General features: G+C 33.4%; 1 pseudogene across 1 annotated transcript; it reads right to left on the minus strand.

Moving 5' to 3' along the window:
* Window positions 1-3,888: 3,888 nt before the first annotated feature.
* On the minus strand, window positions 3,889-7,484 carry LOC145086607 (histone-lysine N-methyltransferase family member SUVH9 pseudogene; annotated as a pseudogene). The gene is made up of 2 exons (XR_013700514.1): window positions 5,196-7,484; window positions 3,889-4,345 (listed from the first exon to the last, which is right to left on the minus strand). The product of XR_013700514.1 is annotated as a histone-lysine N-methyltransferase family member SUVH9 pseudogene (transcript).
* Between the last annotated feature and the right edge of the window lie 18,767 nt (window positions 7,485-26,251).

Consider the following 26,251-nt stretch of genomic DNA (forward strand, 5'->3'; position numbering starts at 1 on the left):
TTTATGCTTTTATATTATAAATTACATGCCCATATATGTATAGATGTATAAATAATGTTTAAAGGGCTTAGGAAGGCCATCCACCCTATTTCCTTTTCCTCGATTTGGATGTGGTCTGGTGGGATTTCGGGTGACCATCCGAAGGTCGTTTCCATATTAATCATATATCAAATATACATATATAGACATAAAAGTACTTCCATAATCATACGTACTAGACGCACCGTTAGCAAGTTACCATCAGGGTAACACAGAATCATACTATTACAACTGCTAGATCAATGAGTCAGTTCATTCATGAGTCTATACTAGGAAGAGAATATATACAACTATACTATGACAACATATACAACTATACTAGAACGAGAAACATTTCATCACATATGCAAGAATACGATAACAAATGTGATCCACTGTATCGGAGCATGCCTTAAATGTCATGGCCCGAGTTGTAGCCAGAATTCTCTTGGAGGGAGAGCGTTGAGTTTGCGTATAGATCTATACTGGATTGACTATCCTACACCTTGCTGCTAGCTACAGCCGGACCTGCAGGTCTGCGGGTGCCAAACGTCATTCCGTTATTACGACCGTTCTTTATGTCGTTGTTACCAGTCGATAGCATGGTGCAATTTATCACATTATACTTTAATATAAATCCGGTTTAAGGTAGTAGTATTTAGTACAGCAGTAGTCTTATTATACCAAGCTACAGTGCTACAATGATTTACCCATTACATATTTTAGTGATAACCTCACTTAAGCATTAATGTACAAACTATATTTTAACAAATGATAGTTATACTTGGGTAATTACACACTTTTACAACAGACGAGTTTACAAAATAGTTTAGCCTTGGTAGAAGGTTACTTTTATAGAAAATATAGGATTTTCTGAGAGATTCAAACTTTTACAAACTTATACATTGAGACAGGTTCAAACGTTTTTGACTACAAACATTGACACTAAAATACTTATGAACTCACCAGCTTAATGCTGATAAACTCTTTCAAAATAACTTGTATTCTCAGGTCATCAGTAGACAGGTACCGATGCCAGCTTTTGAGATGATGGAGCGCACTCAAGACTCATCATTTTATTATTTTGATTTACGTTATATTTTTGGTGTCTAAAACTGTACAGAACACGCATGTATTAAATTTATATATTTAATGCAATGGATGATGTTGTTTGCTTATTTACATTTACTGTGTTGTGATTACCTTACATGACGTCCTCCGCCCCAGAACGTTTCCGCCGTTCTTGGTTTTGGGGTGTGACACTTACAGACACAATCAATAGCGAGAGAGTAAGAACATGGGGAAGGAGTTGAACTCATGAGAGGGTGAAGGAGACATACGTTCAGAGACTATGGAACTGTGTATCGAAGAAGGAACATGGAGAAGTAGTTGAACCGCATATACCGAAGATACCTGATTCCTCTCAACTGCCGCTAATATGGGTCTATTTGATTTTGGTTGGGTTTAACACATAAAATGTTTGTACAATACGTTGGGAAAAAAAAGTAAAAAGATCAATATGGAGGGTGTCACTTTTGAAACAAGAAAAAAAATGGTTAATCAAACCACATTTAATGAGTCTCTCCAACATTCAGTGTGTTGTTTTGTTGCCAATATTATATATCCCCCAACACTTCATATGCATGTGGTCACTTGTGTTGTATCCTAATAAGAAGCACGCTAAACAAGACAAATTTGATTAAATGTCATTTCAATCCCTACTGTAAAATATTTGAAATATTGTTTATAGCTCTAACTAAACTTAACAATTTTTATTGTTGATTTTCATTCTATATTTCTTCTGACCAATGAGAAAACATGGTTAATTTGATATATAGGATCCATTATAAGAAATTGACCTGGAGCGGCGAGAGATGAAATCTTTTAATTCCATTTGGAAGTTCATAACAAGTTTCATTTGAAAATATTTCTCTACTTCTTTAACTCTATTTTATCGACATTTCCCACAGAAACGATAAGGTCAAGAATTGGATAGTTCATCCAAAGAGACATCAATTTTGTGAAATAACAACCAAGTCTTGATTTTGGTTCAAGTTTATTATTTCTCTACGAAATTGAATGATTCTTGCACTATTGTGTTGTTGAAAGCAATCTTTCAAATCATTCCATATTTCAAAAGTTATTTCTACAAGCATGACACTTGAAGAGATTTCTTTTGAAACAACATTCAAGATCCAGGAGATAACAAGCTTATTGTCACGCATCCAGGAATTATACATGATTGGATTAAAAATGTTGGTTTAGGAAACAACTCATCAATAAATTCACTTAGGTGTCGTTTGATAATTGCTAAATTGGTTAGAGGGGTTAGAAGTTGACTAGGTTAGAAGTTGACTGTGTTAGAAGTTCTAACTAAGTTAACTTCTGACTGAACTTTGTTGTTTGATTTTACATCTGACTGACGATATAAAATGACTATATTACCCTCAAACAAAAAATTTATAATAATTCATCTATGATTAACCATTGGATTTATAAAATTACCGTGTAATTTACAAAATGGATATGTAATTTACAACCATTCTTAAAAAAAAGATGCATATAAAAATATAAGACAAAGACAAAATGATGTAATTTACAAGTATTCTTCGAAAATATAACACTAGGATCATAAGCAATAGGCATTATGATACATATAGTTAATCAATTCTAAGGTTTATACAACATTCATGGATCACACATACACCATTTCTTGAAACTTCATCCATTCTAGTCTAATCCAATCATCCACTACATCATACCAAACAAAACTGAACACTACCACTACCTTCTACTTTTAATTTACACCAATGATTTCTTGTTGATTTAATTTGTGGAAATAGAACTAAAATCAAATTCTAGGCCTCCATAACTATCTTTAACATGATATATGGTATCATAAACATAACCACTCAGTGTTAATCCTACATCTTCATATGCTTCTTCCGTGGTCAACTCATCCAAATCGAAAAGAAAATCAACCTCATACTTATCGGGTGAAATGTTTTGAACTTATTTGAAAAAATAAATTACAAAAGTAATAGATAACTATAGATATATATTATAAATAAACAAATAATAAATGTTTATTCGGTTTTTTTGGACTATTTGGTTCTTATTTTATAAATCAAAACCAATCCGAAAACCAAAATAATAATTTGGTTTTCTTGAAAACCAATCCGAATATCTGAACCAAATAGTCCAATCCAAATTGTCGAATTGGACAATTCGGTTTTATCCAAATAGTAAACAGCCCTGTTCGTAACTTGTGAGTATCTAATAATGACGACATGTGTTTTTTCTTTTTTGATTAGGGAACCACAAACACAAAATAGAAACATCACAAACACAAAATAGAAACATACACATAGAGAAAGAATACAATGATACGAAATATTAGGAATACGGAAGAAAATCATATTTCATTTATAATTTAGGTATATCTATTTTTTTTAAATGTAATATATATATATATATATATATATATATATATATATATATATATATATATATATATATATTGGTGGCTTGACCTATGAACCCAAACAGGTAACCCAATCCAACCCATAAAATAAAAAGGTTAACGGGTTGGCGAGTTGATGGGTCGGTGGGTCAAAAATCTCAACTCAAACCCATCTATTTTCGGGGGTCAGTGTCGGGTTACAGGTTGGCTCGAGAGTTGTCACCCTTAATACCGACCGGACCCGATCAGCTGCTTATCAAACAGGACCTTATATTCTTAACATAATGGCAATGAACATTGCTCTGACTCCATGAGTGATAATTGTCCCAAAATAAAAGGTAAGATACAATAATAATACCCGGAATGACAAAGGAAATATAGATGATGCTACATCTTCCAACAACAGATTGAAAATAATGAAGACAATTTAAATAAATCAATTAAAAAAAATCCAAGACAAGCACTATACAAGGAGAGCATCTATAAAATTTGAACTTAATATGTACAAACAACTATAACATTTAAAAGTAAGGTTAGCAGTGAGTCACACAACAAGTCTACAACAAAACAATCACATTTATCCAAGACCACTCTCATCATGGATGTGGCCATGTCATGTGGTCATATAGATAATATATATCATCACCTGCTGTATATTATAGCTCAATCATAGCAACCATCTTTCACTTTCACTCCCTTATATGTAATTATAATTATAATTCCACATCAGCATATTACGTGGACTGGTTGTAAGAGCTTGTGAAATTTTTAACAAAATTTTTACTTTCTTGGGAGATAAATAAGATGTGATTTTTTATGAGACTGAGCTGCATAGTTTCCAGGAGATCTTATCATTATGCCTACCTGCAAAAGGCAACAAATTTTATGTCAGTGACTTTTCAGGAGATGAAGATGTGGGCAAAATAGTAATTTGACATCCAAGCCAAAGACAAATAATGCAACAAACCAAACATTTGGACTAAAACCATAACTTTTGACATACCAATACCATAGGAACGAAATTCGTTATTTACTTTTTTTAACAAAAAATATGCAACAGTTGACTTGACACATAGTTTCATGAGTCTTTGACTAATGGTTATATATTATATACCTAAAATACCCCTTGATATGAGAAAACATTGCAAACTTTAAAGCACCAAGAAACTTTGCTTGATATTAGAGGCAAACTTAAAGAAAAAATGCATACGAGAAACCAAAATTTATCTTATTACATAATAAAGAATTGGGATTAAAGATGGATGTATATTTTTAATAAAATATACATAAACTTTGAGTTTTATTGTGTGCCAAGTGGACGATTTTGTAAACTTCTATAACCAAATATTATAAGATTCTAGATGACATAGATTGGAAAACCTAAAACATATTATGAAAACATCATTTGGTTGTTCACCTACTAGCTTATGCCATGATGCAACATTCAATTCAAACCTTCATTAACATCGAATAGAAAAAGGACACTCTAAAAAGCAATTTGATGAAAATATAAAATCAAGTTAACCTCGACCTTAAAACCATATGACACAACCAAAACATCATAAACAGAAGGAATAAATTAATCGAATGAAGGATTAGAAAAAACTTTTTGCATCTACCATGGACAAAAGTAAAAAACAAATCAAAGGTACAAAACAAGACATGCATATACCAAAAAAATAAAGAGTAGTTAGTTAGTTAGTTAGTTAGTTACCTCGATGCATAATGCATCCCTGAATTTACATTCAGGTAATACAAAAGCTACTCCAAGTTGATTTAGTTACAAATGGCCAGTTTCCCAGTCCATTCATCAGCTTCTCCATAATCAAGACTAAGCTCCCTCATAGGAGGAATATTCTCCATAGCAAACAACATAAGATGAGGGAAAGCAAAATTCGAATGATCATACAACACCAATTGAACCAACACATTCGGACACGAACTATGGCTCATGTAACACGCAACATTCCTCATTCTAGAAACATCCATAGCAAAATCAAGTGGAGGCACAGATGGATACGACGGACGTGTATAATCAGAAAATATTTGTCCCAAATCTCCCCATTCTGCCCATCTCTCCCCAAACCTATTCGGATAAACTAAATTGTCACCATTCATTGTAAAAAGTTGTGCTTGTTCTCTTGTGAGAATTACACCCGTGTATTCACAGATAAAAGATCCAGCTTGTATCAAATCCAATGATCTAACTCCCCACCCTGTTTCCCTTGACCTAAACACTTCAAACCTGTTTTTAATCCCATTCTGGCTTACGCGATTCCGACACGTGGCACTACAACCACAGTGGGGCCCACATTCGAAAATCAACGGTTTTCCTCTAACGAGTAAACCGTTCTGATCGTAAGCAAACTCGCCACCGTTTTTCGCAGCACAAACACAATCATCCAAGCATCCAGAAACACAGTTACACCCGTGCCCTTTCCCTCCAAGATGATAAACAAAAGGAGGGAAAACAGATGTGGATAGATACTCATAGAACATTGGGTCGTGGTTGTTGTCAATGTTGTTGAAGAGTAACACTGGGAGTTTCTCTTTCTTCATTGACATGTCTGTGTGGACATATCCCACAGGCTTAATCTGTCCGTTTCTAAGATCTTGGGCGTATTTAAGAATCGCACTCCCCATTTCGGGTTGATTTTCCATTCTTATAAGCTTGAATTTGATAACACCAAAACCGGATTTTCCAATTTCGAGCCATGAATCAATGACTTTGTATAACCCATCATAGACATACACTTTCCCACTTGGGCTTCCTTCGTATCGAAACCCACGAACAACGCGTACCTCGATACCATAATGCATACTTCTTTCCATGGCGAGATTTCCACCTTCTAACCTCTGATGATCGGCTTGTCTGGAGTATTTATCTTGCCCACCGTGTCCTGTGTAGATGATAACATCGCCGGCATCTTGGTCGTCTTCATACCCACCTGAAACGATTATACTGGTGGCGATTGGATCTCCATTAGAGCTTTGACTTGAGGTTAGGTAATCAATCCCTGCTTGAGGTAGACCATGCATTCCGACAACACAGAGCTCCATTCGGAAGAAGAAGATATCACCGATGTAAACACCTGGAATTGCTCCGACGATCCTTTTATCACGATTCAACCATAGGCCACGGTCTTTCATCACCGAGGAAGCTTTCAAATCGCCTCTTGCACGGGGAATACGACCGAATACTTGATGACTCCGACGCTTTTCGTCCTCCATCGTTACAAAAACCCTAAGAGAGTCGTAAAGCATCCTTGTTTTTCTCACCACGTCTCGGAAATACCTTTCGTCTTCGACTCCCAGGTTTGTAACCCTGACTAATTCACCTGACCGCTGCTGATACTTCCGACGAGATGAATCTCCGACGGCGGAATGCTGGTTCTCTTCGGGAACCGGGACAATTGCTTGTGCGTCTGGATCGATGAACCCAGCTGCATCGTGTTTCTCCGTGTTATTAGAAAAGGCAGTCCGGAACATCTCCTGAATCCTGCTGAATTCGGAATAAACATCGTTTTCAACACCGGCGGGTTGCTCGACAGGTTGTGATGTATCGAGATGTGTGAAATTAATGTTAGGGTTTGCATAATTAATATGAGAATGGTGGTGGGGCTGGGGTGGTTCGTCGAGAGGTTCTTCTTTAGGTTCGAGTTTAGGGATGTTTAGGGTTAAGAAAGTGGTGGCTTCCCGGAGGTTACCGGCGGTGACGTCGGGTGTGTCTCTGACAGGAGAATCGGGATAAAGATTTAGGTCAATCAAAGAACCCATTTGAAAAGTATGGTAATTTTAGGGATTATATCCAGAATTTCAGAGACCTTGATGACGCTGAAACGGCGATTCCGCCGGCAAAAGGAGAGAAAGAGAGGTAAAATTAGTAGAAATGAAACACAACAACAACGACGACAACAAACAACAAGAAGAAGAAATAACAAGAAGAAGAAATGAAGTTAAGAAAATGTAAACTGTCTGAAACTATGTTGTTTTTGTTTTACTTTTTTGGATGGAAAAAAAGTCTTTCTTAAAAAACAATACTCTCTCCCTCCCTCAACTTTACTTTATCGAAAATAAAATTATTAAAGACTGATTGTTTGGTTTTCAAAATTTTGATCAAAAATCAGGTTTAAAAAAAAAAGACTGTCTGGTTTTCTGAACTTTTTAAAACAAAGTTAAAAATTTTAAATGAATGTATCAAAAATAAAATCATAGGGTTATAGTATAAATTATATAAGTTTTTTAATTTAATTAACTATTTAAAGTGTTTATGTTTCTCCTTATACTAATATTAATTGTGAAATTTGTATATTATACGGGTTCATTAAAACAAGATTTTAAATACAAATGATTAAAAGAAAAATGTATTTGAATTTGAAATTTGAAATAAGTAAAAATTTTGAGGAAAAAAAACATGCAAAAAAATAAATTAAATTTATGTGTTTAGTTGTCAGACCCGTATAATAAACATGTTAATTATAACAAAATGTTAAATACGAAGATTTAAACTGTAATTTATATAAAATTGAAATTGAAGTTTGAAATTTAAAATTTAAAACTTGATGTTTGAAATTAATATAATTATTATGGTATGTTTAATTTATAGAAACTAAATTAATGATATACTGAAAAATGAAAAATAGAATAAATGACAAGTGGAAAAATAAATATCTTAAAATTATGACAGAATGACATGTGCATAATGCATTAGAGAATGACATGATAATAAAATTATTTTCATTTATTAAGGAGGAAAAGAATAGTTTTTTGTCACTTGTCATTTTCTTATAATTTTTAATTTTATTTCTCATTCTCTAAAAATCTCGCATGTCTTTTTCTATGATTTTATATTTAAATTTAAATTCTTCTAAATCCCTTAAATAAGCATTATGTATTACCATTTTGAAATTCAAAATATTTGGTAATCAATAATTATAATTTTATTTGAATAAGTGATTATAACTTTACATAAAAAAAAACATAAATATCTTAATTAATAATTTATTGAAAATAATCTACTCTAACAAATGAAGGTTTTTTTTGTCACATGTCACACTCTTATTCAATTTGCCAAAATTTCATTTTGTGGTTATTTTGAATTAATTTTTTTTTCACATGACATTTTTTTAGTTTTTCTATTTTATTAAATTCAACATAATCTTTTAATATAATAATTATAATAATTGTAGTAATAAATAGATATCAACTTCATTAATAAATTTACCATTTGATTTCAAAATTCTCAAATTAAAGTTCATTAGTTTCTTTTGTTTATTTATTTAAATTATTTGTTTGAATTTAAAAGATAAAAACATTTCAATTATAATAATTCATTAATGTTCTTATTTTCTTATAAATTCAAAGTTCTCAAATATTCTAACATTTATATTTTTTTTTTTTTAAATTAACTCATGTAATACATGGTTCTCACAACTAGTAACTTAATGAAAATAATTTTCCTATACTAATAAAAGAATAGTTTGTGTGCCACTTGTCATTTTCTTATAATTTTTAATTTTGTTTCTCTCATTCTCTAAAAATGACACTTGTATGTTTCTATGATTTTATATTCAAACTAGGTGTGAGACCCATATACTATATATGTTTATTAAAAATAAAAATTTTAATGTCAATATGTAAACATTTAACATTTTATAAAATAATTGAAAAAAGAAAGTAAATCAATGAGTTTGTAACATTTATGTGAATTTATTCTCAAATTAATAAAATGATAACCTTACATGAATAGAATGAGAACCTTTCATATATAGAACCGTAAATTCTGATATGACGAAAAAGAAACAAGATTGAATCTATATCTATTTGCAGATGGTCATAACTTCTTCATTCTAATAACTCGTGTTATAGGTGTTTTTCGGTAAATTCTGAAAATTTAATGTAAGAATGAAAAACCTCAAAAAATGACAAATGAAAAATAAGAAAATGAAAAAAAAAAAAAAAAAAAAAAAAAAAAAAAAAAAAAAACTAAAAAAAGTCATGTGGCAAAATGAATGAGAAGAAGACATATGACAAAAATTACTTTCATTTATTAGAGATGATTTAAATGCTTCTAACTCCTTTAAAATTAGCATTATTTATTACCATTTTGAAATTCAAACTATTTGGCAATCAATAATTATAATTTTATTTGAATTAGTGATTATAACTTTACATAAATAAAAAACATAAATATATTAATTAATAATTTATTGAAAATAATAAAATAATAATTATGACTTTTTATATAAAAATTTATTTATTTCTGTAACAACGGTTTCTAGGGGTTACAATCTAAATATCTTAAATAATAATTTATTGAAAATAATTGATTAATAATTATGACGTTTTACTATAAAATTTATTTATTTCTGTAACCGTGGTTTCCACGGACTATAACCTATAAACTAATAAATGAAATCATATTTGTCAAATGACATGTTTCCATTAAGTTTGACACGTGTCATTTTTAGGATTTTTTTTAATTTTTTTCCACTTGTGCATTTTTTGTATTTTTCATTTTCGTAAATTTAAATTTTATATTTTAGTGAGGGTTTATATATGTAAGGTAGATCATTCTATTAAATTTCAGAATAAATGTTATGTTTATTTCCTTTCTCTTTCAAATCTCCTAGAATTAAATTTTAAATCATTGTATCATGCATTATCTTAATTTTTAAAATGTCAAGATTTTTTCATTTGTATATATTGAATTACTTACTTTATTTGTTATATTCTTTGTATTTATTTAAAAGTATTATTATTAAATGTATATAATGTTTACAACTTCATATTAAACTTTTGTTTTTAAGAAATTTATGTAATATACGGGTCTTACACCTAGTCCACTATAATAAATGAAGATCAATGTTGTCACATGTCAATCTCTAATAAGTTTTGGCACTTATCATTTTGAGATATTTTAAAATAAAATAATATTCACATGTCAATTTTAGATTTTTTCGATTTTAGAGTTAAAATCACATAATACTTATACTTATATATATATATATATATATATATATATATATATATATATATATATATATATATATATATATAAGTATTAAATGTAATAAATGTGATAATAAATAAATTACAATTAATATGTTTTTCATTCCTAATTTTGAAATTTTATTTTAAAAAATATTTATTGTTTACACTTTGATATTTAATCTTTTTAAATCAACTCGTCTATTATATGTTTTTTACACTTAGTTAATAATAAAGTCCTCGGTTATACAAATTTTATAAGTTTTTTTTAATTTAATTAACTATTTAAAGTGTTTTTAGCTTTTGTTGTATTGTTGTGTTTTAATAAATCAGGTTTATTAATGATTTTTTTATATCAGTACAAAATTCAACAAAACTTGGCCTTTAATTAGATTTTGAATTTAAATCAATATATTTAGTTTGTTATTTTTTTGGTTTTTGTATAAAATTAAAATAGAAAACTAAAAAATCTAAACCACAAAAAAATAAAAAAAATAAAAATGAGTAAATATTACATAAAACGCAAAACTGGAATTTTCAACTTTTTAAAGTAAGAAAACGATTTTTTTCCTTTGTTTATAGTTTTACGCGGTGTTGTAAATGGTGGGTTAGATGGCGCCTAAGCGCTAGGTGGATATGAACTTCCTATGTTTTTTGCTAGGCGGTCAAATTATATGGAACCGATAAACATTAGTTTAGACTAGCCTATGCGTAGCTAGGTGGTTCTACAGCTGTCTATAATTTTCAATTTTTTAAAATTTTCAAATATTTCACCAAAAAATTTTAAAATTTTAAATTTTAAATGTCAAGTGTTTTAAATTTCAAATAATACTTCTAAATTTTCAAATTTCATACTTTAATATTTCAAATTTTCAAATATGTATTTCTTAAAATGTAATAATTTTTTAATAAATTGTATATATTCTATCAAAATAAGTAATAATCATAAAAATTTGTCATATTTATTAATTTTGTTAGGATATAGGTAATATTTAATTTAAAAAAGAAATTTAGTAGAATTAAGGGTCCCCGTCTAAGCCCGATTAATCACTGTCTAAATCGATTAGACACTTAACCCTACTATATTGTTTGACTCCTGCCTAAATTTTACAACCTTGGTTTTAAGTAATATAAAATTACATTGAATAGACATCGTTGTAGTCATTATGTTTGTATCATACATATACATTGTATACAATTAAAATGTAATATTTAAAATTTTTTTTACAGCAATCAACTATAAGACCGAATAGTATGAGTGAACGGAAGCGGGAACCACACCTAGGAACATCATACCCTGGGTGCGGTTTAGATCATGTAAACACAGGTGTGGGAAAGATACCCCACTCCTCTCTTTCTTCCTTTCATTGGTTGTCGGTGATATATATATATATATATATATATATATATATATATATATATATATATATATATATATAATCCCTCCCAACTGTTAAACAAAATACGTTTTATCTTTTTTTTTAATCCTAAACGGTCAAAAACATTTAATTTGAATTTTTTTTTAAATCATTTTACAACCCTATAAATAGCCCATTTATTTCACCTTCAAAATCAAACATTCTTCTATCATTTTCTTTCTATTTCTTAACAAAAATGAATCCCAACACTCTAACCCCAATGTAACATTCCAAAAATAAGACTCAAAATTTTCATTTTTCAAGTAATAAAAGCATTATCCCGAAACATCAACATAATTCTCAAAAGGATCAATTGTATCAAAACATCACAAATTATCAGAGTTATCATGAAAATGCGGAACTATATCGTGTGTGCACTACAATCACCCCAAGCTCGTCCCTTTTACACCAGAAGCACCTGAAACATAAACTGAAAACCGTAAGCATAACACTTAGTAAGTTTCCCCCAAATACCACATACAACACATATCAAACATTTAATGGGCCCCGCCCTAACTCAAATAACGGGCCCTGCCTAGTGAGTATAACGGGGCTCGCCCTAACTCGCATAGCGGGCCCCACCTACTGAGTATAACGGGCCTCGCCCTAACTCTCACAAAGAGCCCCCCCCCCCCCCCCATATAAATATACAAGTATAACAAGTATTGACAAACAGATTACCCAGTGGGCCCCGCCCATTAAGCATACATACTCATGCAAGAGTCACACAGACATCTAGCACACTAACATAATAAACCATGGGTCGGCATTGGTACCAGCTTGGTACACCCATCATACTTATCGGTTGGGCAACCTCAACAATTCAACACTTAATTCATTCATACCCTATTTCATACTCCCAGATCTTGTCCTAAAAGATGATTTATCACGTAAGGTTGGAAACTTTACGTGCATGCATGGCTTAATGGGGCTCTAGTGCTCAAAAGAGCTTAACCAAGGGTCTTAACACAAACATGAGTCCATAAACACCATAAAGTTTGCATCTTTATGCTTAAGGAACCCTTTAATATGCCAATATCTAAAAGGTTTAACTCCAAAAACGGCCTTAGCTCACAAGGACTAAACAAAAGGGACCAAAATGACCATAAAGAAGCCCATAAGAAGATAAAACCAAGGAGTTATCAAGTTTTGGACTTTATACCTCAAAAGCCACGTAATGGAGAAGTTAAAGTTGGATGTTTAAGCTTTTCACCAAAGGATGAGTCTTTAATATTCTCCTTCCTCTTCAATATGCATAAAATGTTGGATTAGGTGTCTAAGCCCATAACTATAATTGGTATGTACTTGAATTGATAGTAGCACAGTCCTTTTGGGTTGCTTTCATACTAGCAACTAGACAGGATGACCTATTGAGAAAGAGGAAGAATTTATTATGTGATTAATAATTGAAATAAATGATTTATTAATGTATTATGGAAATAATATATTAATTAGAAATCATTTTATTTAATTAATATTTAATCAGATATTAATTTGGAATTAATTTTAGGAATAAATGAATTAATTAAAAGTGCAAGGGTTATTTGGAAATTTATTGATAGTTGTAGAATTGGGCTCTAGAATGTTCCTAGATGGGTTGGACGAAATCTTCTAGGGAAGGCCTAGAAATTTCGTCTAATTGCCTCTTGGATGGGGTTCTTGGGCTGCTTAGGCCTTAAGCTAAGGAATTAGGGTTTCCTCCTTAAAACTCTAGCTTTGGCTCTAAGCTACCAACAACTATATAAAGGGCATACCCCTTTGAGATTTTTTCCATTATTCTAACTCTAAGAAGAGACGAAATCTTGAAGCTTCCTCCTCCTCCTCTCTCATACATCCTCTTGCTAAGTGTGTTTGTGAGCCATTAGATGTGTTAAACTTGTGACACTAGTTCTCAAGTGTCACACCCCCAAACCTGAATGGCAGAAACGTTCGGGAGCGGAGGAAGTCATGTCAAGTATCATAACAAATAAATAGTAAAGAAAGTACACACCACCATAATATAAATATATTCGAAAATTTTACATGATTGTATGTGTTACATGTTTGCAAAAGAAATCAAATACAATATGGTAATCCCAAAATATGTTACTAACACCAGCGTGTTAGTCGTAAAAAGTAGTTGCTACTTGGTTTAGCAGTTTCCTGAGAATACAAGTTATTTCAAAGAAAAAGTGTCAACAATAAAGTTGGTGAGTTCATAAGTAGTGTTTTGAGAAAATGAATGTCATTCGAAAGTTCGTGTATGTTTTCCATAAAATCCCTTATTTTCTATTAGATGTAGGAAATGAGTATGAAAGATCGTTGTATAAACTGTATGTATTTGAACCAGGAAAATCCCTTATTTTCCTAAGAATGATGTTGTAAATCGTTCTTGTACAAAATGAATGTATTTGAACCAAGAAAATCCCTTATTTTACTAAAAGTGAAATGTAGTCTCAAATGATCAAGACCGTAAGCTGTAAGCAACTATGACATGCTCAAAAGAAAGATGTATAGTTTTATTATAAAACAAAACTATAAGAAGATCGTATTTGTAAATGAAAAGTGACCGTAATAGTCACTTTCCCCGTGAAAACATAATACAATAATAATTGTCTATCCAGTGAGTTTTACAAACGTACTATCATACTTTGGCTATAGTGACGTTCTTCAGGCGTCGAAATGAGATGACACTTGTCGCCCTGGGGACTGTAGCTAGCAGTCAGGGTGCGGGATCATTAGTCCCGTATAGATCTATACACACTTGTCACGTTCTCTGGATGGGAGATTCTGGTTATAAACAAGACTTCTAGCAATACCTTAATAGGTATAATGAAGATGAATGTCTCACAGATTCTCAATTAAGTCCCGTATTAAAATGAATAATGTTGTTTCTGAAATGATTATCCTTTTTCATAATGTTAACAAAGGCATAATAAAAGGTGGATGTTCTTGTATGTATAAAAATGGTATACTGAAAAATAGTTACCCTTAATATGATGCAAACGTATAAATAAGCTTATAGTATTTATAATCATGTTTTATTCCGAGAAGGTAAGGTAAGGTCAGATGTTTTGCATGTTAACAAATCCATATGATAGTTATTAAAAGCAATCTGAAATGTATAACGAAAGATAGATGTTTTCACACAAATTTAACCGTGTGTTTACTTGTATTCTCCCCTGTAATGTGTTAAAAGCATTTAAAAAGTATTTAAAAATGTAGAAATGTTATCCGCATTTTTGATACATGAAAATTTTGCTCAAAAGAGCATACATAAGTGGTGCAAATTCGGCAGCATAACGGCTCTATGAGTAGTGTAATCACTTAAACATAGAGTCGGGGTACATAGCATAGATCCTAGTAACATAATATTAAAGACGGGTACGACTAGTCCTAGTCATGGTGGGATACGCCAGGGGGTGGTACTGAGGAAGTGGACGCTCCCTGAAGACGAGCCACATGTCGTTCCGCATCTCGGAGTCGAGCCTCCCACCTCGCCTGCCTCATGTGGAACTCTCGGATAACCTCTCGCATTTCCTGCTCTGCACGCTCGACCCTAGTCCGCATCTGGTGCATCTGATCAGCGGTGCTGTGAGCTAAGTCGCTAGTGTTCTGCAATCGTCTCACCATGACCGGAAGAGCACGATCGGCCAGTCCTCCATCCCTTAGGTCATAGAACTTGCGTGACATGCCGAACGGGGGTCGTTGTCCTTGCTGTCTGCTCCACCTCCAAAGATCAATACCCCAGGGGGGTGTAGGCCGGTGGGGCCTACCCGATAAGCGGGCACTCTAACAGGATAAGAGGGTTGATGACTTCGGACTCTGCATCCGAATCACCATCTTCGTCTTCACTGGGTTCCTCCTCGAGACCTCCTTCGGCTTCCTCTTCCTCCTGGTCCACCGCTGGCTCGGTAGGTCTGCCTTCGGCTTCCGCCTCAGGTTCCCCTTCGGATTCCTCCTCGGGGTCTTCCTCGGGTTCCTCTTCAGACTCCTCCTTGGGGTCCTCTTCAGGTTCCTCCTCGGATTCTTCCAACCATCCGTTATTCCCCTGATTAGGGAAATAAGGATCTCCGGGGTGATGGAAACCAACCATGCTGTCTGCGAGGGTGTATAAACATGCTAATATCATTTCCTAAGATGTTTTAATTATTGTATAGATTGAGTTGATGTTCTCTTTTTGGTGATAAAGGGGTATGTTTTTAGGTCTTCCTACCATCGCGATTTCCTCGGGACACGTGATAGTTGTACCTTAGAGGAAATGTAGTTGATCAGGCTACATCCTCTCCTTGATACAACCATGAACAATCCCGGCTTACCCGAGATGATAGCATTATCTTGTTTGGTTTGGTATTATATTCTGTTTCCTAATTCACACAGGCAAATATGTTTTATAGTTGTGTTTTTATTTGTTTTGTTTTGTTCAGAGTTGGGTTAGCCCCTTTTTGGTTTATAGTTGCATATCAATGTGTGGTTAGATATGCTAGTTCACTATAAACAATGCTCTGATACCAACCTGTCACACCCCCGAACCAGACGACAGAAACGTCCGAGGGCTCGCGTGACTTTAATTGAATATCATCACAATGAATATACATGAATCATAGCATAAACGTCACCATGCATCAATATATTACAACTGGAATTGTTCACATAAAGTACATTGTTTTAACATTACACATTCATAACATAAATTGTTTGAGTGTTTTTAACAACATAACATCCTAACATTACTTCATATTACTCTTCCGCTTACCTGTTACCTGAGAATACAAGTTATTTTGGAAAAACGTCAACATATGAAATGTTGGTGAGTTCATAAACAATGTTGTGATAAAATGATTTGTGTAGTTTGTAAAACCCAGAAAATCCGATATTTTCTGAAAAGTCTTTTGTTTATCAAAGTGTGAAGATCCATAAGTTGATTCATGAATGATTTCAAAAACATATATATGAAGGGTATTTTGTACTATATAGTTATAAAATTTCGAGCGAGTAGTATTGAATTCCTCGGAAAACCCGATGTTTTCCGATGTTGACAGGTATCCGTGATTACTGATTTTTGTATTGTCATATCGAATGAATATTGATTACTCCCCATTGTATATCATCCTAATTTCGTCTACTTTGATTTCTTATAAGCCTTAGCGAATGAAGAGAAGAGGAGCACTATGTCCTGCTACTATCATAAGTACCTTAGGGTGTCGGGAATTCAAAAGACACGATGGTCCAACTAGCATTTGATTTCATTGACCTTACTAGCCTTACTAATGGGCCACTAGGGCCCAATAGCACATAAAAGCTATTGAAAGTCCTTTTACACGGAATTGGGTCATAGGAGCCCCAATAACATATAAGCGTTATCCCTTTGGGCCCAAAGATCATTTTGATGGACTTGCAAGATCCATCAAGCATGATTTGAAACTCTCAATCCCAAAGTTTGTAAGTTTGCTCATTGTAGTTATCGCGTATCTATTGAAGTGTTTTGATTTAACGATTGTTGTTTTGTATTGATTCAAGACTGAATCAATTCGTTTATAACGATATTTGGTGTTGAATGTGTATTCATTTTTCGTTTTGTCGGTAGTCATGGATCTTGTATTTTGTCTTAATGAATTAATTTGTTTAAAAGTAGAATTTGACCTTTTCACTACCTTTCTTTTATAAAAATAACACTTTTAGTCATTTATATAAAAGAATTTCATTTTTTAGTCCTTAAAACATTTTCTTAACACTTTTGTATCATAAACTTGTTGAAAAGACAGTTTTCACCCAAAATTTATTTTGTTAACTGCTTCAGCCCTTTCAGAATGGTGTTTCTCGGTTAGAACCCCATTTTTCACAACTTTTACAGTTTTGGCCCAAAATCTAAAAACTTTACATTTTTGGTCCTTTTTGATAGTGAAAAGCATTTTTGACCCTTAAAATAGTTTTGTTATGCTAATTATCCCCTGTTTTACAGAAAGTTTCATTTCAGCCCCTTAAATTTGTCATTTTTCGCAATTTGAGGCTTATTGGGCCAAAAAGCCCAAAATTAGCCCATTAAGCTAAAAATTTACATTTTAAGTCCTTTGAAAATTTTATTATTCAGAAAAACAATTATGAAAACTGTTTTGACTCTTTTGGCCCTTAAGAAACCGTGACTTGGCCATTTTTAACCCTAGTTTTTTATACTTGACATTTTAAGCCCAAAAATGGGTTTTTATGTTGAAATATGTTTATCATAACCTTATAATTTATTATTCTTGACTTGATTAGTGTAGAATAACTTAGATTATATTTGTTTCTCTCCTCATACCATAGATCTCGAGATTTACCCCTTTTTAGTTACATATTCATCACAAAAACACATAAATATACACATACATGCATAAAATCACACATAACACACATATACACATAGATCTACACATTTTCTTGTATTCTTCCTCATAAAACACATGAAAACCAAAAAGGGAGGGGTATGAAGCTCACCTTGAGTTGTAGTTTCAGTTTTGAAGAAAGAAAGTAAGAAAATTTCGATCATAGCAAGTCCTCTTGGTAGATCTTGAGTTTAGATGATTTCTAAGAGAGTGATCATGATTTTGCATGAGATAAGGAAGATTGTTGGTAAGATGAACAAGATATGTTATGAATCAAAGAAATAACTTACCAAATATGTGAACTACTTGATGAAAATCCTTAGATTTCAAGCCAAAATTTCGAGATCTTCAAAGGAGAAGAAGATGATCTTGAGAGTGGTTTAGAGAGAATTTTTGTGAGGTGTGTGTGTGTGTGTTTGTGTTTTGTTCAGCTGAGAGAAGGAAAGAGAGAGTGAGTGAGGTGATGGTTGTATAGAAGCATGAGATTTTGCATGGAAACCCCACAAATAATAGTGAGGTGGCCATGAGAAGTCAACTCTTCTTTCCTTTGTGGTTTGGGCCGAGAATGGAGAGGGGAAAAGGAAAGAATTGGACCCTTAAATGCTTAAGCCCAAATTACAAACCCACTAGGTGATTTTTGACCCAATAAATCATAGGATGTTTTCTTATGACCCATTAGGACTAATTAAAATTTGTTTTGGTCCAGTATGGCCCATTAAAGTTAATCTAGTTTATTTTGGGTTTATAAGGCCCAAAATGTTAAGTTTCATGTATATGGGTCCAATTAGGGCCCATTTTAGAGTTCTAGGTTCAAGGTAGTTAAATTAGAAGCTCATTGGTCCATTAGGTCCAATAAGGAAATCCTAGTATAAAATGGACTTAAACCGGAATTTCAAAGGTTTCCAATTCTTTGTTGACTATTTGCAGTGCTTGAATGGGGTATTTGATGAAGTTTTGTTGTTATTGAATAAGCATCATACATGCTTTCATATTGTTGATTCAAAATTGATATAAGTGTTGTAGTTACAAGGCCTCAAAATTTCTAGTTGTGACAAAATGGGGGTATGAACTCACTTGGTTGAAGAGGCAGGTTGAAGAAGATAAGGCAATAATCGAGCAAAACTTCGACAGGAGAAAGCGGATTTCTCGGGAATCTCGAGTGCGTAAAACATCCTTTGGGGCTTGGATATGAAAACCGGGACTTCGGGATATTACTTTGACGCAAAACGAGGTAAAAACGCGAGAAAAGGAGAGAAAATGAGCAAAGAAACCCAGAACTCTCACATCCCTTTTATATGGGTTGGAACCCTCGCGTACACTGGGCGTACCAGTGAAGTTACGCGGCGCGTTTGCATGCGTCATGGCTTACCGCATCCTCGGACGAAGCATTGGATGGGACCCGGAGTGACGTGGACGAACCGAGGCCTAGCACCCGAGTACGCTGGGCGTACGAGGGTATGCTGCGCGTAAATCCTCTTGGTTTGTGTGCCTCGAACTTGTAAAATCCATAACTTTCGCATACGAGCTCTGTTTTTGACGTTCTCTATATGCATGCGTAGGTGAGAATGTACTCTACAACTTTCATTTAGACTCCGTCGGCTAGGAAAAAAATGAATTTGATGCTAATCCATGAAATTGCACATTGCACTTTATAAAAGTCATTAGTGGAGCGTGTGTGGTTAACTGACACACTAATATGGACTAATAAAGGGTGGCAATGGGTGTCTCGTAAATTATCATTGATTAATGGAGCATGTGTGGCTAACCGGCACGTTAATTAGGTGATAAATGACATCGAGAGTACCAAGCTAATTTGTATGGTTATTCACATCTTGTTTGTGATCCTCGGTATCTCAGTCACAAATGGAAGAGCATAATCAAGATTAAAAATGCCATTGAATAGTTCAATGAATCTCAAAAGATCTAGGAATTTCATTTAAAACCTAATTCATTTAAATTTCGTTTTTCATGGTAAAATTGATAAATCGTCATTTACCTACCTTTAAATAATTTTAAATTAGATTACAACATCCCTTTTCTTAATTGTGAATTATTTAGTTGGATCCTAGCCTTAATATTCCATTTGGGTGTTATATTGTCACAACTAGCAAATTTGCTAGGAAATTTTATACTTTTGTAAACATTATCAATGGAAACAATTCTAACCATGACTTGAAAATGTGTATCAAAATCCAATTGAAATTCAAAAACTCTATACAAAACATTTCAAATAGTCAACTTAGGATTTGGAAACCCTAAGAATCCCGGTTTAAGTCCATGATGGACTAGGATCTCCTTATTGGGCCTAAAGGACCAATAAGCTTCCAATTTGACTATTTTGGGCTTAGGACCCTTAAATGGGATCTAGTTGGACCCATTTTCATTAAACTTAACATTTTGGGCCATAATGGGCCTAAAATGTATTAGTTTACCCTTAATGGGCCTTATTGGGCCATAACAACTCCAATTAACCCTAATGGATCATAAAACCCATTCTTTTATGCTATTTGGGCCGTGAACCATCCTAAAGGCCCAATGGGCCAAAAACTTTCTCTATAGGCCTCATGATTTCGAGTAAAGATCAAGATTAGGCCAAAATAATTCATCTTCTCCCTCTTAATTTAATTCTCGGCCCATGTATAAAAAAATAGAATTGACCAATTATCCAAGCTATGACACATAATGTTTTCATGGAAGATATCCATGCAAATTGTCCATCATGTAAGTAGGCAAGATCTCATGTTCCAAGGCATCCACCTTCCCACTTCCCTCCTATTCTTATCCCCTCAGCCGAGAGCTAGCACACACATACACACACACACACACTCTCTCTCTTTCAAATCCTCTCCAAACACTATTAAAGATCATCCTCCTTCCTCCAAGAATCTCGAAAATTTGCTTGTGTTTCAAGGATTTTCATCAAGTATTTTCCATCTTTGGTAAGTGTTATCAAACACAAACATCTCCTTTCATTTTAACATTAAGAACTCCTTCTTACATAGTTTTTTTCCATGATCACACTCTTGGAAAGCCTCTTAATCTCGAAATCTACTTAAGAGGGCTTGCTAAGGTCAAATATCTTCTTCCATTCTTCTTCAAAACCGAAACAACAAACCCCAAGGTGAGTTCATACCCCTTGTTTTTGGTTTTTACATGATTTTTGGGGGAGAATACAAGTAAATGTGTAGATCTATGTGTTATATGCTTGATATGTGTGATTTTGGTTTACCTTGTGAAAATATGCTAGATCTATACTTATCTCGACATTTTATGCAATAATGAGTAATAATCCTTTTACTAAGACACCTTATACATCATATTATCAAGTTAGAAATACTTACATGTTTAAGATATAAAAGTTTAAAGCAAAAATCTTGTTAAGGGTCATATTTGTCAAGAAAATAAAGATACGGGCAAAAAGTGACATTTTTCGGCTTTATAAGAAGCTAACAGGTCATACTTGTGAAAAAATGGGGTTTTATGATAAACATGCTTTCTAAAGGGCCAAAAATGTAAATTTTAGCTTAATGGGCTTAATATTTGGGCCTCACAGTTTTGGGCCCAAAATTGCGAAAAATAAGAAGTTTTGGGGTTAAAAATGTTATTTGATCAAAGTTTGAGCCATAAATGTAAATAAACCAAATTTAGGGGTGAAAATAACATTTATTTCTAAATTGGGACTAAAAATGCAAAGTTTTTGGATTTTGGGCCAAAGATGTAAAATTCACGAGATTTGGGCCAAAAGTGAAATTTTTTACAAATAAGGGCTGAAAATATAAATTCTTACAAATAAAGGGTTGGAATGGTCAAATAAATATTTTTAGTCAAACATGGCAATTATTAAAACACTGGACCAAAAAAATATAAGTTTTTATAAGGATTTAAAAATGGTATAATTTATAAACCAATAATATCATTATAGATCAAACATTGAGTATCTTAATATCATAAGTAAATGTTTCATATAAAAACATTACACCACATCAAATATAGAAAAATAGAACAATGGTATCAATATTGGGCCTGGTATTTGTAATACATGCTTATTTGGCCTTCATGATCCATTTGCATGTTTATTGTGCCCAATATAATCAATTCATGTCTATTGGGCCTTAGTGACCCAATGACATGCTCAATGGGCCTAAATTAATTTTTACATGTTAATGGGCCTTAGTGGCCCATTTTCATGTTAATTTTTGCCTGGAGAGAATCATTGTATGCTTAATGGGCTTCAATGTGCCCGTTTGCATGTCATCAAGCCTTAAAATAACTTACGTGTTTAATGGGCCGCAGTTGTGCTTATTCATGTTTGTTGGGTTGTGTCTTTCACATTCAAGTATCGTCAAGTGTTAGTAAATCAAATTATGTTTAACATTAAACATATTCATAAGGAAATCATTGGGGTCTAGTGAGAATTATCGGTCGACACCATTGAGTGTTTGGCCGTAGCCTGTAGTTATAATCAGAGTCTCCAGGAGGGAGAGCGTGTATAGGTCTATACGGGGGTGACTCCCCCACACCTGAGCTGTTCACTACAGTTAGACTGAGCGAGTCTAGGGTGACAAAATCTTGATCAAAACCGGCGTTTTGAAAAATGCCAAGACAGGCGAATTAGTCATTTATCATGCATGGTTATAACGACTCACATAGAGATCCATTACCATCTATACTTTTCAGGGAAAAATCAAATTCATATATATTGTGGCGATACAAAACAATTCATACAATAATACAATTATTACAATACTATTATAGATCGGAAAATATCGGATTTTCCGGGAAATATCATCATTCTTTCTTTTACATACTTCAAATACAAAACAAGGAAAACTTTTGGGATTCATTCATTTACATATGTTTTGAAATCACATATACACACATATATTAGATCATCACATCATGTCGTAAACAAACTTTTACAGAAAATATCAGATTTTTTGGGTTATACCATCAATACAAAGTTTTAATCAAACTTTCTTATGAACTCACTAACATTATATATGTTGATTGTTTTCAAAATATATTGTATTATCAGGTAACCACTAAGTCGAAGAACCTTCAAGTGTATTTTGGGAATCTTATTTTGAGAAATGACAACTCTCGTACAATTTATGTTTTAAATATGTAATATTAGACAATGTACTTTATGTGAACAATGTTGGTTGTAATATGTAATTTTTGGCAATGATCGTGTTACGATTCATGTATATTCATTGTGATGATAATTCAATTGATAGTCACACGAGCCCTCAGACGTTTCTGTCGTCCGGTTCGAGGGTGTGACATATATTAAGGATCATTATTATCTAATCAAAACTTATCCTTCTTCTTTTTTCAGATGTCAACTTCCAACAATGCTTCTGGTTCCTCCTCCAACAACAACAACCCCTACAAAAACTTCTCGCTATTGACCATTTGATCGAAAGTCACCTTTGATTGCACCGATTACAATGATTGGATGCGAAACATCAAGATGGCTCTATGCTTCGAGGACAAGGAATATGTGCTCGAAAAAGAACTAGTCGAGATTGATGAAACACAAGATACTCCTGAATAACTAGTTGAGTATAGGAGACATTGCAATGATGCTACTAAAGTGGCATGCATCATGGTGGATACTATGACTCCTGAGCTACAAAGTTTCTATGAGGATTACTGGCCGTATGAGATGAACAAGGACTTGATGGAAAAGCACCATCAATGAGCTCTTCAAGAAAGATACGATGTAGTAACGTCCCTCATTACCAGCAAGATGAAGGACGGAGAGTCTGTCACGAGCGACTTGCAATGTATGCAATGATATGTGGATCGCTTGCTGAAGCTCAATGTGAACTTTGATGAGGAATTGGATTTTGACATAGTCTTGCACTCATTGCCAACTGTTATGATCAGTTCATATTGACTTATCATTTAACCAGCCAAGAAACCACATTGACTCAACTTGAGAGCTTGCTGAGAACTGCTGAAAGTGGGATGAAGGGAAAAAGTATTGCCTTTACTCCTGCTGCTGCTGCTCCTATCTTGGCTATTGGTAAAGGGAAGGGGAAGAAGAGGAAAGCTCCTTCAAAACATAATTGGAAGGGAAAGTGCCATGCAGGGTCCTCACACAATGGACCCAAAGGAAAAGCCAGTTTTGATGCTCCTCCTACCTCTGATCCTAAGGAGGCTACTTGCTTTTACTGCCATGATAAGGGGCATTAGAAACGAAGTTACCCCAAATAAGCTTCTAAGAAATATTACCACCTTATTCTTCCTTCAAAGTCAGTCAAAAATACATTTTTTTGATCACAAGGCTCAAAGTATGATTAGGGTTTCAATAGAGGATGTCGGAGAGGATGAGGCTGAGAATGGAAAGGGTTTGGGAAAGTTAAGGAGCTTAAATAGGGATCAAAACCCTGAAATTAGGATTTTAGTTCTGATCGCTTACCCTTAGCATACCAAATGGTATGCACAGACACTTTTAAATACACGACTTCACCATGCTGGTACGCCCAATGTACCAGCCTTATTCCCAACTTTAACCCACTTTCAATTTACTACAACTTCTTTTATTCAACTCTGATTGTTGCATTATTTATATGCACGAAAAGGTATTGAAGAGTCCCATAATATTATCTAGATATTTTGGACTAAAAACTTCTCAAACAAAAATCCATATTTCATATAAGAACCCGACCTATGATTTTTCCCTTGTCTACTCTTCGGCCCTAAACACAACTCAAAGATTAAGACTCGCAACCATCATTGCCTCCTTCCAAAAGTTCTAAATGATGGGTTTTGAGCATTCTAACACTACTATGGTGTGCATGCAACCCTAGAAACCTTGGATCTATGTTTTCTCTATTATACATGCAAACTTTGATTTTCCAAGGTTTTCATCCTAACTAGCATATCATGAGATACATGTAATACAAAAATCTAGTATAATGACATACCTTTCTTGTAACTTGGACTCCTTAAGACTTTGTGAGCCCAATACCCCAAATGTTATGCCTCAAATGCTTCACACAACACCACCAACAATTGGAATAACTTGAGAGAAGAATACTTGCACCAAAAATCGGATATCCCTTACTCTTGTATCTTAAGTGCCAATTTTGCTAGTATGAGGCTTCTTTATATAGTGTGCATATTAGGGTTACAACATGTAACTCATGACTTTCCACATTCCTCATGATCCATGGGTTTTAACCTCCATGGAGTATCCATGGGTCACCACATGGGTTTAGCCCAACATGAAGAACTATGGATCATAAGCCCACTTTATAAGAATGAATGATTTAGCAAATCAATCCCCATTTATTTAATTAGTCTCTTTTGATCACAAAATTAATTCCAAACTAATTCTTGATCAATACTAATTAAATAATATGATTTCATATTAATATATTAGAACTTATAATATGTTAACAAATCATAAGTACCATTTTCTCATTTGTCTATCCAATTGTTCCGATTCCATGAAACCCAAATGGACTATGCTAAACCGGGTCAAGTACATACCAAATATAGTTATGGACTTAGACACCTTATCCAACAGTCTCCCACTTGGATAAGTCTAATAACTATAGTTGCTAGTATGACTTCAGGATTCGACCAGGAATCGTAGCTCTTCAAAGTCTCGTGGAACTAGACGCCCCATTTAAGATAAGTGATCATATAATCCTCTATTCTCAAGATATCAGCCGGACAAATACATGGAACAACGTCGTACTTACTGTCCAACAGTTTGTTTCCCGATTTTCGATTTGTTTGACATATAACTTAATCGAACACATCAATTCAGTTCTGACCGGGCCCGACACATAAGTCAAAACAAAATCATCGAGGGGCCCTAGATATCGCTTTTAATCCTCCAAGGACTAAAAGGAACACATAAACTTCGACTCATATGCTTGTACTAACTAATCATCAAATTGTACACAATAGCACGTTTTATAACATCAAGTTACTGATGCGTTTTCATACTATCAATGTACAACTAATTGATAGTGAACAACTCATATCTCTTGGTTTGAAGA

Source organism: Lactuca serriola, chromosome 2, assembly GCF_051521515.1.
Source record: "Lactuca serriola cultivar US96UC23 chromosome 2, Lser_US96UC23_V15, whole genome shotgun sequence".
NCBI lineage: Eukaryota > Viridiplantae > Streptophyta > Magnoliopsida > Asterales > Asteraceae > Lactuca > Lactuca serriola.